Here is a 12,044-nt window from a genome sequence, read left to right on the forward strand (position 1 = left end):
AATAGCCCCCGGAGTCTCAGAAAATACCCGTTCATGATTCCTAAGTAGACAATACAATTTCTCCTTTTCCCTGTCCGTGGTTCTGACACCCGCGATGCTCTTTCTAAGTGCATCCGCAAACGCAACATCTTTCCCCTGCTCACCACACGGAGAGCACGACTCACTTATATAGTTCACGAGTAGCTCCAGTCTGGGTTGCGACTCGGTTTGAGCTTGAAATTTTAGGCAACTAATTTCTGACTCGGCACGTAATATGCATTCATCAAATTCTAAACAAATTGGCTGATCCCCAACTTGAACTGTCATTACTCCTCCACCCATGGCAATTACTGCATGGTGGGCATTCATGAAGTCATTTCCTAAAATCATTGCCACATTCAGCATTGGGAGCACAAAGAAGTTGTACTCAAACTCTCTTCCCTGGCAGGTAAAATTAAGCCGAGTTTGCCTTCGGATTTCTATGCTCTTACCGTAGATTGCGCCCTTCACCTCAATTCCTCGCACTTGAAAAACGGGCCAAGTCCCAGTCCCTTCGCATTTTTTAAATGCTGCCTCGCTCATTATCGAGAAAGGGCTTCCAGTGTCAATGACACACTTAAAACTTATTTCGTTTACTGCAACTGTCACGACTGGATTTACTCCCGATATTTTAGTACTCGTAGTTTCTTGCAACAAATCCTCTCTAATATCTTCCCTCTCTATATACCGTATGCACTCCTTTGCCATGTCGTTCATTGTTTCCGATTGGGCGCCTTCTGCGCTGATCGTTTGTCATTGCCGGTTTTGTTCATTTCCATTTGCTGGATTATGTCTAGGGTTAGCTGGCCGAATTTCAACATCATGAGGTGCTCCGCCTATAGTCCTATTCCCACCGTGTTCACTGTAGTATCGATTCTGGTTGCCGTAACTGTTCCGTTCACGATTCTGTCTACGTCCTCGATCATTTCTGTTGTTCCACCTGTGTTCGCGACTGTCACCCCAGTTTCTATACGGCCGGTCCCGATTATTGGTCCGTTGGCGTCGCGACGACCAGTCACGCCGTTGATTAGTAATACGGCCACGACTGCGGTCGCGCTGCTGTGCCCCGTAATAACTTTGTGCCTGATTAGGCGGGCATTCTCCTGTATTGTATTCCAACTCTTGGAGAAGTGTTTTAAACGTTTCCACGTCCTCTTTGCATCGTCCCGCAAGAATGACGTGCCGCAAGTGCATCGGCAATTTGGTGATGCATATCCTAATTAGTTCCGCAGGCCCGTATGGGTCGTATAAAAATTGATTTGCCTGCAGCATGTGGTCGAATAGACGTGCAGGGCTGCCGAAACCAGACTGGTTCAAATTTGGCAGCATAATTATGCCATGTTTGACCCTATCTTGTGCCGCTTCCGACCAATAGGCGGACAGAAAGGCTTGTCGAAACTCCCGAGTGGAGTTGCAGTGACGCGCTGCCGACCTCATGCGAATCGCCGGTTCGCCTTCCAAATAGCCACACATATATTCTATCTTATGTGAACTTGCCCAGTCGGGAGGAAGACAAAACTCAAATTGCTCGAGCCATGCTCGTGGATGTATTCCTTTTTGCGAATTTCGGAATATCTCAAACTTTCTCACCGTAAGGAAATGTTTGAAATCAAATCCCCGCATTTCCTCCTGGCGAGGCCCTTGAATGTTTCTATTATTCTCATGTCTGCCCCTCAAATTACATTCTTCCCTGTCGTCAAAATCTCCCTCGTGGCCGGAGTCCCTCTCTGCACTGTTCGTACGGCTATTTTTAGTGCTATTGGCGAGTTCGGAATTACACGCCATGCGGTTTTCCAGATGCGCCACGCGTTCTTGTAATTCGCCTGTTACAGCTTTGTGTTGTCTGTTCACTTCAAACTGTCCCTTCTGAAATCTAAGAAGCGAACGCACTTCTTCGGTCTCTGCGGCCGCTACTGGTGTAGTATTGTTCTCGCTTTCCGTCAGCTTCATCGTGCCTACAGTGTCCGCTAATGCCGCAATCTTATCATCAATTTGTCTCTTGTCCTCGGCCCCAGTCTGCTTCAATTGTTCTATTTGCTGTTCCAACGCGTGGATCGCTAAACTGTTGTCCGCTATTGTGTTGCTAACGGACGTGGGACAATGCGTTTCCGCCTCTTGGACCCTCGAGATAACCTGCTGGTGTTCCCTTTGGCATTCTTCCCTCAGCTCTTGGAAATTCCTAAGTAGCCGTTCTTCGCTTTCTTTAGATTCGGTATCGCCCTTCCGCTTGCTCTGTTCTAAAGCTTGCAGACGATCATCGATTTGTTCAAATGTACGGCCTAATTCTTTCATAATATCACTTTTTATCTCACTTGCCAGATTGTTTATTCTTTGTGAGATATCATCGGACACTCTCTGCATCGACTTGTCGCCTTTATTTGTCTGCTGGATTAGTTTTTTGTCTATTTGTTCGCCTAGCTCGTGGATCGATTTTTCGGATTTCTCTGCGTTTTCTTTATTTTGTTGCAATAAGGCTTTCATGAGTTCTGCTACATCAATTTGGTTAGTTAAAGGCAAATTAATTTGTGGCTCTGATGTGAGCCCGTTCGTCCTGTCTTGCATTTCGTCTGAAGTATTCCCCATTGCATTTTCGGAACCGCCCGACGCGTTAACATTCGAAATTAAATTATCCCCTTGGTCCATGTTGGTTAGGTTGTCGGACCGCTTACTTTTAGTTTGGTTACGTGTCTGCATTAGTGCAATTTATAACCGGTATGCGACACACTAATCAAAATAAATGTGTCCCACAAAAATTACGACAGTCACACGAAAGATACCCAACCTAGTACGCACTTTTTCACACGCAAAACAAATTTTTATCTTAGATCGAAACAGTGGAATTTACAAGCGAGAATAAAAAAACACACAGACATATAAAACACACAAATATAAAAAAACACAACAAGACAAACAACGCAACGCCGATCAACAACGCCGTGAATCTTTTGAAAGTCTGCTCGGAAACAACGCAGAAGTTGTTTGAGCGCTGTAGGGAAAAAAAATTAAGATTATAACACGCTCGCAATCTAACATTTCAGAGATTCCAGAGTCTAGCGGAATCACAGAACAGGGTCGCCATGTGTAATATTGCAACTTTAATTTGGTATGCTGAAGTGTAATATTGTTACTTTAATTTTGGTATACTGAAATCGGAGCTAATAGACAATGAAAATGGGTTAAAAGCCGTGATCTGTCTGGGGACGTTAACCGTGGATTACTGGGCAACTGTTTCATCAGATATTTAGTCTAGGTTTACCAAGCAGACTAACATTAATGATAATCTTTTAATAGTCATACAAAACCGGTAATATATATATATATATATATATATATATATATATATATATATATATATATATATATATATAAAGGAGAATTTAAATAAAAAGAAAGAAATCAGTTTATATTTGGAAATTTATTTTAAGATTGTTCATTGAAATTTCAGCATATTATACGTGAGTTATAACTGAGCTGCTGCCTTATTTACGATTTAAAAAAATGTGAGATTGTAATTTTACGGAACACATAAAATATGGACCCAAGATTGGGAGACTGGATACAACACTGCATTCATAAAATAACACACGAAGAACATTGAAACATAAGCAAGAAGAAATTAACCACAACCAACAGATTCAGTTTTTACCCAAAGAAATTACGTTCATACCACAATCCTGTCCGTCATGTAATTACCACACACTGGTATACTAAATTCATATTAACTCTTTGTGAAGTCTTCGCAAAAAGAATAGCTGAGGGCTACTTTGATGATTACACTACATGCTTCACGTGGTCAACTTGGTTTACACAAAGCGTACAACTCCACAATAATTTTGATAATTAAAATATATTAGATCGAAAAGCAATTGACAAAAGAAAAACCTTGAACTGGTTACTAACGTCTTACTATTAACCTGATGGGTCAAACAGTTATATAAGCACGTGGTAGTGGTCTCGCAAAGTACACCCCACGTGAGCTGAACATAAAGAAAAGTTGCTATATTGAAAATATAGTCAAGACGAGACGTTATAATCACACAAACATTCGCATTTAAGATTGATGAACTTAGTTAGAGTTACTGATCAACACATGGTTCCACTTTACTCACAAAGTAGTAACAAAGCAACTACCGCAAAATAATCTGAATTTAACACGAGAATTACACTCCGCTGCACTTTAAGATAGCATTAGATATTTTAGAGCTAAACCTGAAATCAAGGTGATTAAATTTTCAGTTAGGCTGAACTTAAGAAATCCATTGTCCTACGGACTAAACAGACACGCGCTTAGCCGGAGATCTTACCACTTCAGACGCTCGCCACGGCCACACTGCAACTGCCCTACTGCCCAGCGTGCTTCCTGAGGGTGGCTCACAAAGACCAACGGAAGTGGCCAGAGGGGCAGCTTCCTATACCAACATGACAACGGACGGACAGGACCATACTAAGGATAGAAACCTCTTTGCTTTTAGGAAGCGTAGCTACCTGTTCCGACGTTGGTCCTACTGTTCTCTAGCAGACAGCCTTGTCTGCTACCCTCAAGCATGCAACTAGAAATACATATGCTCATTCATCCTCTCACATAAAAGGGAAGGGGGATGACAGTATCTTATCATATACAGTATATAAAAGAAAGCGGATGTAGGTTCCGTATGAGACTGTGTGACATGAATTACATATAAGAATTACATATAAACTGTGCTTTAAAGTGTAGTAGTGTGACAGATCGTTCTTGTTTGTGTGTAAAAGTAACACGTTCCACTGCTCAGTCTCCTCCCAGATAGTCAGAAACGACACAGTACATTTAGAAGAGGAATTTATTCCATAAATGGCAACAGATTTAAGAAATTAGACATGAAAGGAATCCAACAGAGACCTTTCAACATTTCATGTGAAATAAATAAGTAGCTCCACTGCGATTGTTATAGAATGATATGTGACGACAGCCAAGAGCAATAGCTTGGACAGACCAGTGGATCTTTTAAATCATGTTTTAAAGAGAACATTTATGCATAAAATAAACATACATGTGCAAAATGAAACACCCAAGTCAGTATATAGCCATACCTTCTCGAACAACGACACAAACATGGAGATCCTCCATAAAGACCACAAAGGTCAGTATCTAGATGTGCTGGAGGTGCTTTAAATATATTGTGCCAAAAAAACGTGCAAGCTCTGTTGGCCGACCATCTGATGGACTGTTCATTTTAAGAACCGCTGCGTAATGACGATGATAAATTCTTAAAATTCAACAATCCCTGCAAACGAAACCTTTTCTGGTTACAGTTTGAGTGGACCCTAAATGTCTCCTCGTTCCTATACCACATTGTGAAGGTAATCTTGCTGCCTTAAAATCCAGCTTCATAGATAAACACAAACGTTTTGGAGATCATATCAAGTACTTACTCACTTCATTCACACAACAATCGTTTCATATCATAAGATTGTGAGAATCCTTCTAAATGGTTGCTCTATGAGAGTTCTTGGGTTCTCTATAATACCAGATGGTTAAATTAAGTGCGCTGCAATTGTCAACAGTTACTCAACATGGTGCTCTTGCAAAAGCACGCCACAAATGACATCTAAGAGGGAAAACTGGCGGTGCAACACACTTTAAGCTTAACTTATCTTATTGACCTCCATCCTACACACATTCGATTTTACATAACTTGAATATGTCGTGCATTTCTTAATATTTAAGATTCGCCAAACTGGCAGCATTGCTACATTTCGGTTGTTAGAGTCCTGTTGGTATTGCTACAGAGAAGGTCGATATTTTGTATTAAGAATCTACGCATAACTCTTGTGATGCAGATCCAAATACTGCCAAATTTCTATTTGTTACCCATAAATATGTTTTCCCATGGGTATAGTTGGTGTAACAGAAGATACCGACTAACTTCGAGGGCTTCTAGAGGGTGTCCTGTGGGAAAAACGGAGGATAAGGACCCAGGTCCGGCAACGTCATTCAACTATGCTTCATACCCTCGAAGTAATGGGGTCCAACGACTGCAGACAGGCAACCAAAAAATGTCCAAATGTGTGTGAAATCTTATGGGACTTAACTGCTAAGGTCATCAGTCCCTAAGCTTACACGCTACTTGACCTAAATTATCCTAAGGACAAACACACACACCCATGCCCGAGGGAGGACTCGAATCTCCGCCGGTATCAGCCGCACAGTCCATGACAGGCAACCACTACGGTAGTAAGTTTACGTGGCACACTTCAGTGTTGTGACAAAAATCGACGTGTTCGCTGCCACTTTCAGTCCTGGATTCCAACAGGCGCATTGAATTTATTTCGGTTTGTGGTACATTGACGTACAAACTTCGGTTCGTTGACACATGCGACGCTCAGTAGTGCCGTTAGATTACGATTCTGGACAGGAGTTTCTGTCAGTTAGACTGTCAGCGAGAGCGCACCGCTAGTTCCTGCTACTAATAAGGCTAGTACACCGTTCGCTTGTCACATATTTTTACGAGCTTCAAACAGGAACGACTGCAGTAATCGATTGGAACTGTGATTGTTGTGTACAGATTCGAGCTGAGCTGGCGACCCTTCGCTCACAGCTTCAGGCTGCGTTGGCTCCCGTCACGCAGCTTGAGGCTGCTGCCAGGGGGCGTCACTGTGGGGGTTGGACGCGGGGATGCGACGGACGTCGAGCACGTCCCACATGTCCTCCGATCGGTCCACTGCCATGACCTCACCTGCCTGCACTGAGGATGAGCCCTCACCCGTGGTCGAGCGGGAGATCATTCTAAAGTCTGGCAGGCAGCGAAAAAGTTTCCGAGAGGCCAATCGTAGGGCCTCCCCAGTTCGTTTGACGAACAGGTTTCGGGCGTTATCTGTGGCTGACGATGTCTCTGAGCCGGATGAAGTCGTCCACCCTGTTCCAGAGGAAGGTTCTCGGCCCGCAAGGTCTGTGTATTCACAGAGGCTGGGTTTGCTGGTAGTTGGGAGCTCCAACGTTAGGCGCGTAACCTTTAGGACCATGGCTGCCAAGGAGGGGAAGGAAGCCAGTGTGCACTCCTTGTGCATTCCGAAGGGAGTCATTCCGGATTTGGAAAGGGTGCTTCCGGATGCCATGAAAAGTACAGGGTGCAGCCAACTGCAGGTGATGGCTCATGTCGGTATCAATGACGTGTGTCGCTTTGGATTGGAGCTGATTCTGTCTGGTTTCGGACGGCTTGCGTAAATGGTAAAGACTGCCAATCTTGCTTCCGAGATTAAGGCGGAGCTCACCATCTGCAGCATCGTCGATAGAATAGACTGTGGTCCTTTGGTGCAGAGTCGAGTGGAGGGTCTGAATCAGAGGCTCAGGCGGTTCTGTGACCGTGTAGGCTGCAGATTCCTTGACTTGCACCATCGGGTGGTGGGTTTTCGCGTTCCGCTTAATAGGCCAGAAGTCCACTACACACAGGAGGCAGCTACACGGGTAGCGGGGGCTGTGTGGAAGGGAGTGGGTGGTTTTTTAGGTTAGAGGGTCTCAGGAAACCACAGAGGGGACGTTCGTCTAAAAGTGGTCAGGTAAAACACAGTAAGGTAGTTGTAGAAACGATTGATATTGTAGTTGTAAACTGTCGTAGCTGTGTTGGGAAAGAACCAGAGCTCCAAGCCCTAATAGGAAACACTGAAGCTCAAATAGTTGTAGGTACAGAGACCTGGCTAAAGTCGGAAATAAGTTCAGCCGAAATTTTTTCAAACGATCTAACTGTGTTCAGAAAGGATAGATCAAATACAGTTGGTGGTGGAGTATTTATTGCTCTCAGAGGTAGTTTGTTTTGTAGCGAAATTGAAGTAGATAGTTCATGGGAAATAGTATGGGTAGAGGTTACACCTGACAATCGGACTAAACTATTAATTGTATCGTTTTACCGACCCCCCGACTCATAAGGCATAGTTGATGAACAGTTCAAAGAAAACTTGAGTCTCATTTCAAATAAGTACCCCGCTCATACAATTATAGTCGATGGTGACTTCAATCTACCCTCGATTTGCTGGAAAAATTATACGTTTAAGGCTGGCGGCAGGCGTAAAACATCATCCGAAATTGTACTGAATGCTTTCTCAGAAGATTATTTTGAACAATTAGTTCACGAGCCAACTCGAAGCGTAAATGGTTGCGAAAGCATACTTGACCTTTCAGCAATAAATAATCCTGGGCAAATAGTGAGAGTTGTGACGAATACAGGGATTAGCAACCACAAGGCAGTTGCTGCTAAGCTGAATACCGTTTAACATTCTGCGTGGTTTCTGTTGTTCTATATCGTGTCTCCCTACCACTTTCGCGCAACGACGCTCTGAGCGTGTTTTTTAGGCAATTGACTAGTTTGAACCTGAGACCTGTTGCTGGTAAGGAGACGTCAGACCACACATGACATGTAGAGTTCAGAAGAGTTCAGTGAGACGAGCGATGATATAACCAAATACTTAATGATTTCAGCGTCAGCTCCACTGCACTCCCTGTAAAAGAATCTTAATACTAACTAAATTTAGTGGAAGGGGTTCAAGGCTTTCCTATTTTTAGTTAGCTGGTATAATAACGTCGAAAAAGCAGTTAAGTTTACCATTGGAAATTTTATTCTACTCACAAACCATTGTTTATAAATTGCACTATTGATAAAAGGAAATGTTTTAATACAGGATGGTAAAAACCAACTGCGTTCAACAAAAATGTTCTACAATGGATCGAAGGATGACCTATGCCATATCACATCTATAATCTAGGTTTAAATCAAGTTTCACAAAAGAGAAAACTATCAAAATGGTCTACAGTGACCCTCAATTATCTTTAATTACTTATCTAACTTGTCGTAAATTACAGTGGCTGATGTGGCTTCTCAATAACTATATAACAGAAAAATCATCACGTTTCAGAATTTTACTTCAAGTGGCAAATGTGAACACCATGAGCTTTAATTGACGATCGACAATAGTATTACGCAGAAAGGGGGTGTAACAGATGAGACTTCTGCAGTTCTGAGTGAAGCTTTATGCGCTGTTATGCGGCATCGTGTACGTTCATTACCTTGTCGGTGTTCGTCAGGGGGCGGCAGACAGCACAGCTCCGCTCAACTCGCCGTCTCGGAAGCAACTCTCCCCTAACTTCTCCTTACTACAATTTACCGAAGTTGGTTTAAAATAACTATCTGGCTGTGTTTTCATCTGACCAATCAGGGTCTCAATGTTAACCTTAAGCTCCACCTACAAAAATTCTGTCTATCCAATGAGAAACGTTATACTTTTCGTGGTGGGGCAATGTTTTTAAAGTTTGCAACGTAACAGAGACGCGAAAAAGTCTCACGCTAAAACTTGCAGCTGGGGGAGGGCTCTATCTCTTAACATGGGCTGGGGGGGTGCTCCTAGCAGTTATCTGGCGACGTGGGTGTCCGTCCCTTATCATAGGGCCTTCCAGCTTAACACGGTTCTGCTCTCGGCTTCTGTTCTCGTTTCTCCCCTCGGAACTGCGTCTGTCTCACGGTGGGAAGGTATGACATGCATTTAGGCATTCTTGTGTTAGTCTGTGGTATTCCATTTGCTCACTCGTTACTCGTATTACTTTGGTTAATTTAATGTCATGATTTACTTGGAGCTATGTGACATACTATTGGATTTGCTTGTCATGTCAGGGTTTTCATGGAAGGTGTTGGATTTGCCTGACACCTTACATATCACCACCCTTCGAACTTACTTTTTGCACTGAAGTTAGGCAATGATTGAATCGTTGTTTAAGTCAGTCAAAAATTATTCCGTTATCTAAATTTTGTTGCCTACTGTTCAGCCACATTATTCTGTTCTATACTAGTTTGTATTACTAATTTATATTTTTATATTCTTGCACATTATTATCAAAAATATGTTTATATTGACAAGGCAAGAATATTTTTATTCTATTATAATTATTATTTTTTAATTATTTTCTTTCTTTATTTAATTGTGAAGTTTGTTTTTTTAAGAAGTTTGTTATCGAAAGTGAGGAGTCTTTCACATCGATTTTCTTAGAAATATTGTTTTTTTTTATAAATGTAGTAATTAAGTAAAATGTATTCCTAACACATTTTCTAAATATCATGTACAAGAAAAATGTTTTTGTTTCTAGACACTCATTTCAACATTGTTACACTAACAAATAAGAATTATTTCCAAGAATTGCTTTGACAAAGAAATGTACATACACAAGTATTGAGATATTATCCTAACAAATGGTACAAATATTTAAAAAAAAGGGAAAACATCCAACAAGATAATTTTTTATTCTTTTTTTTATAAGGAGAAAATAAGTAAAATATAGTTATTCCTTTATTTTTATGAGGAGAAAATAAGTGGCATGTAGTTTTAGTGTTTATTATGCCTTACTTTTGTTCTTTATATACTGTCCATTTCAGAACTAATGACTTATTTTTATCGATATTCTATTTTTTACTTAAGTCCATAGTCAATGACTGTTATTTTGTAGTTTATTAGCTGTCTGGTGTGCTTAACTTATTAAGTTTTTCACACGTTTCTTTTGCACAATTCCTACATCACATATTTTGATTTCACACAATCCTACGAATGTTTAAGCATGAGGTTGGCGAATGATTTTTGCACAAAGGTGATGGACTTGAGCGAGATGGATGTGGGCAAGTATTTGATGTACAGCTTCGTTCGTCATTCCTTGTTGGCTTTGCAAGTGTGTGTTGCTGTTGTGGAGGTCCCATAATGGAATGGAGCTGTGAGTGCAGAATCTCGTTGTTTGCTGGCTTTGTATGCGTGAAAGTCATCGTTATGTGTCGCTGAAAGCGGTCGTTTTTCGTTGTAATACTTCGCAGACGACTAGTTTACAATAGGATAGGGATTTGGGAAGGTATTTCTTCTATTCTTCACCCATCTTCTTTCTTGGTCTCAATCTTGCGAATCTTCAACTTCTGTTCTTCCTGCTTTTTCTCTGCTTCTTACTTGCTTCTTGGTTCTTCTCTGGGCAGGATATGGAAATATTTATTGATAACTAGTCGCTTTGAAGTTCTCCTCTTAGTAACAGTTTGATAAATTGTTTGGGCATGTCATTTCTACTTTGTGGACGTTTTCTTCAGTTTCGTGCACCAGCGTGCTGTTTAATAGCGGTAGTGTATCTTTTACACATATTTTTAGCCAGTGGTGGCTTCCCCAAGCCGTCTTCTCGTCGGGCCGTTTTTTGCTCACTCCGCTGAGTCGGGACGTTTGGAGACCCTTCTGGCGTTCGGTGTCCTGTCGTGTCTCTGCAGGGTTCCACCACTGTGTGGTTTGGTGCTCTGTCCCAGCAGGGTTCAGCCACCCTGTGGTTCAGCACATTTACTGCCCACTTCAGCTACCCTCTGTTAGTCTCGCTGTCCTTTCCCTTCTCTCGACGCTTCTCCCTTGTAGGAATCGTGTCTTGCTAATTATGTCCTTTTCTTTCTTGATACTTCTTGCGTTGCAACTTGTGGGTCGTTGCATCTGGTCTTTGTTGGAGTTTTTACAATGGTTCTTACAAAAAGTTTTACTTATAATCATCTAACTTATGTCTAGTACCTACATTGTTTTACGCCTTCTTAAAAAGCTTTACAAATTTTGGCGCCCTTTCCATGTTACAATTCTCAATTCTAAGATAGTTTGAGTCTTAACTTCAACAAAAATCTTCAAATTCGTCTTCTTTTTATTTTTTGTTTAGTGTCGTGGTGTATAGCATTTTAGTATTTCATGCTGTTAGACTATCTACGCTTTATCCCTTCACCTTAATCTATGGTACTATTGGTGTTATTTTTCAAAAAAATGGTTCAAATGGCTCTGAGCACTATGGGACTTAACTTCTAAGGTCATCAGTCCCCTAGAACTTAGAACTACTTAAACCTAACTAACCTAAGGACATCACACACATCCATGCCCGAGGCAGGATTCAAACCTGTGACCGTAGCGGTCGCGTGGTTTCAGACTGCAGCGCCTTTAACCGCTTGGCCACCACGGCCGGTGGTGTTATTTTTGTTTTTGTTTTTATTGAAACTACTTTCTTTTTCCCACCTTCC

The sequence above is a fragment of the Schistocerca cancellata genome, chromosome 4 (genome assembly GCF_023864275.1).
Source record: "Schistocerca cancellata isolate TAMUIC-IGC-003103 chromosome 4, iqSchCanc2.1, whole genome shotgun sequence".
Lineage (NCBI taxonomy): Eukaryota > Metazoa > Arthropoda > Insecta > Orthoptera > Acrididae > Schistocerca > Schistocerca cancellata.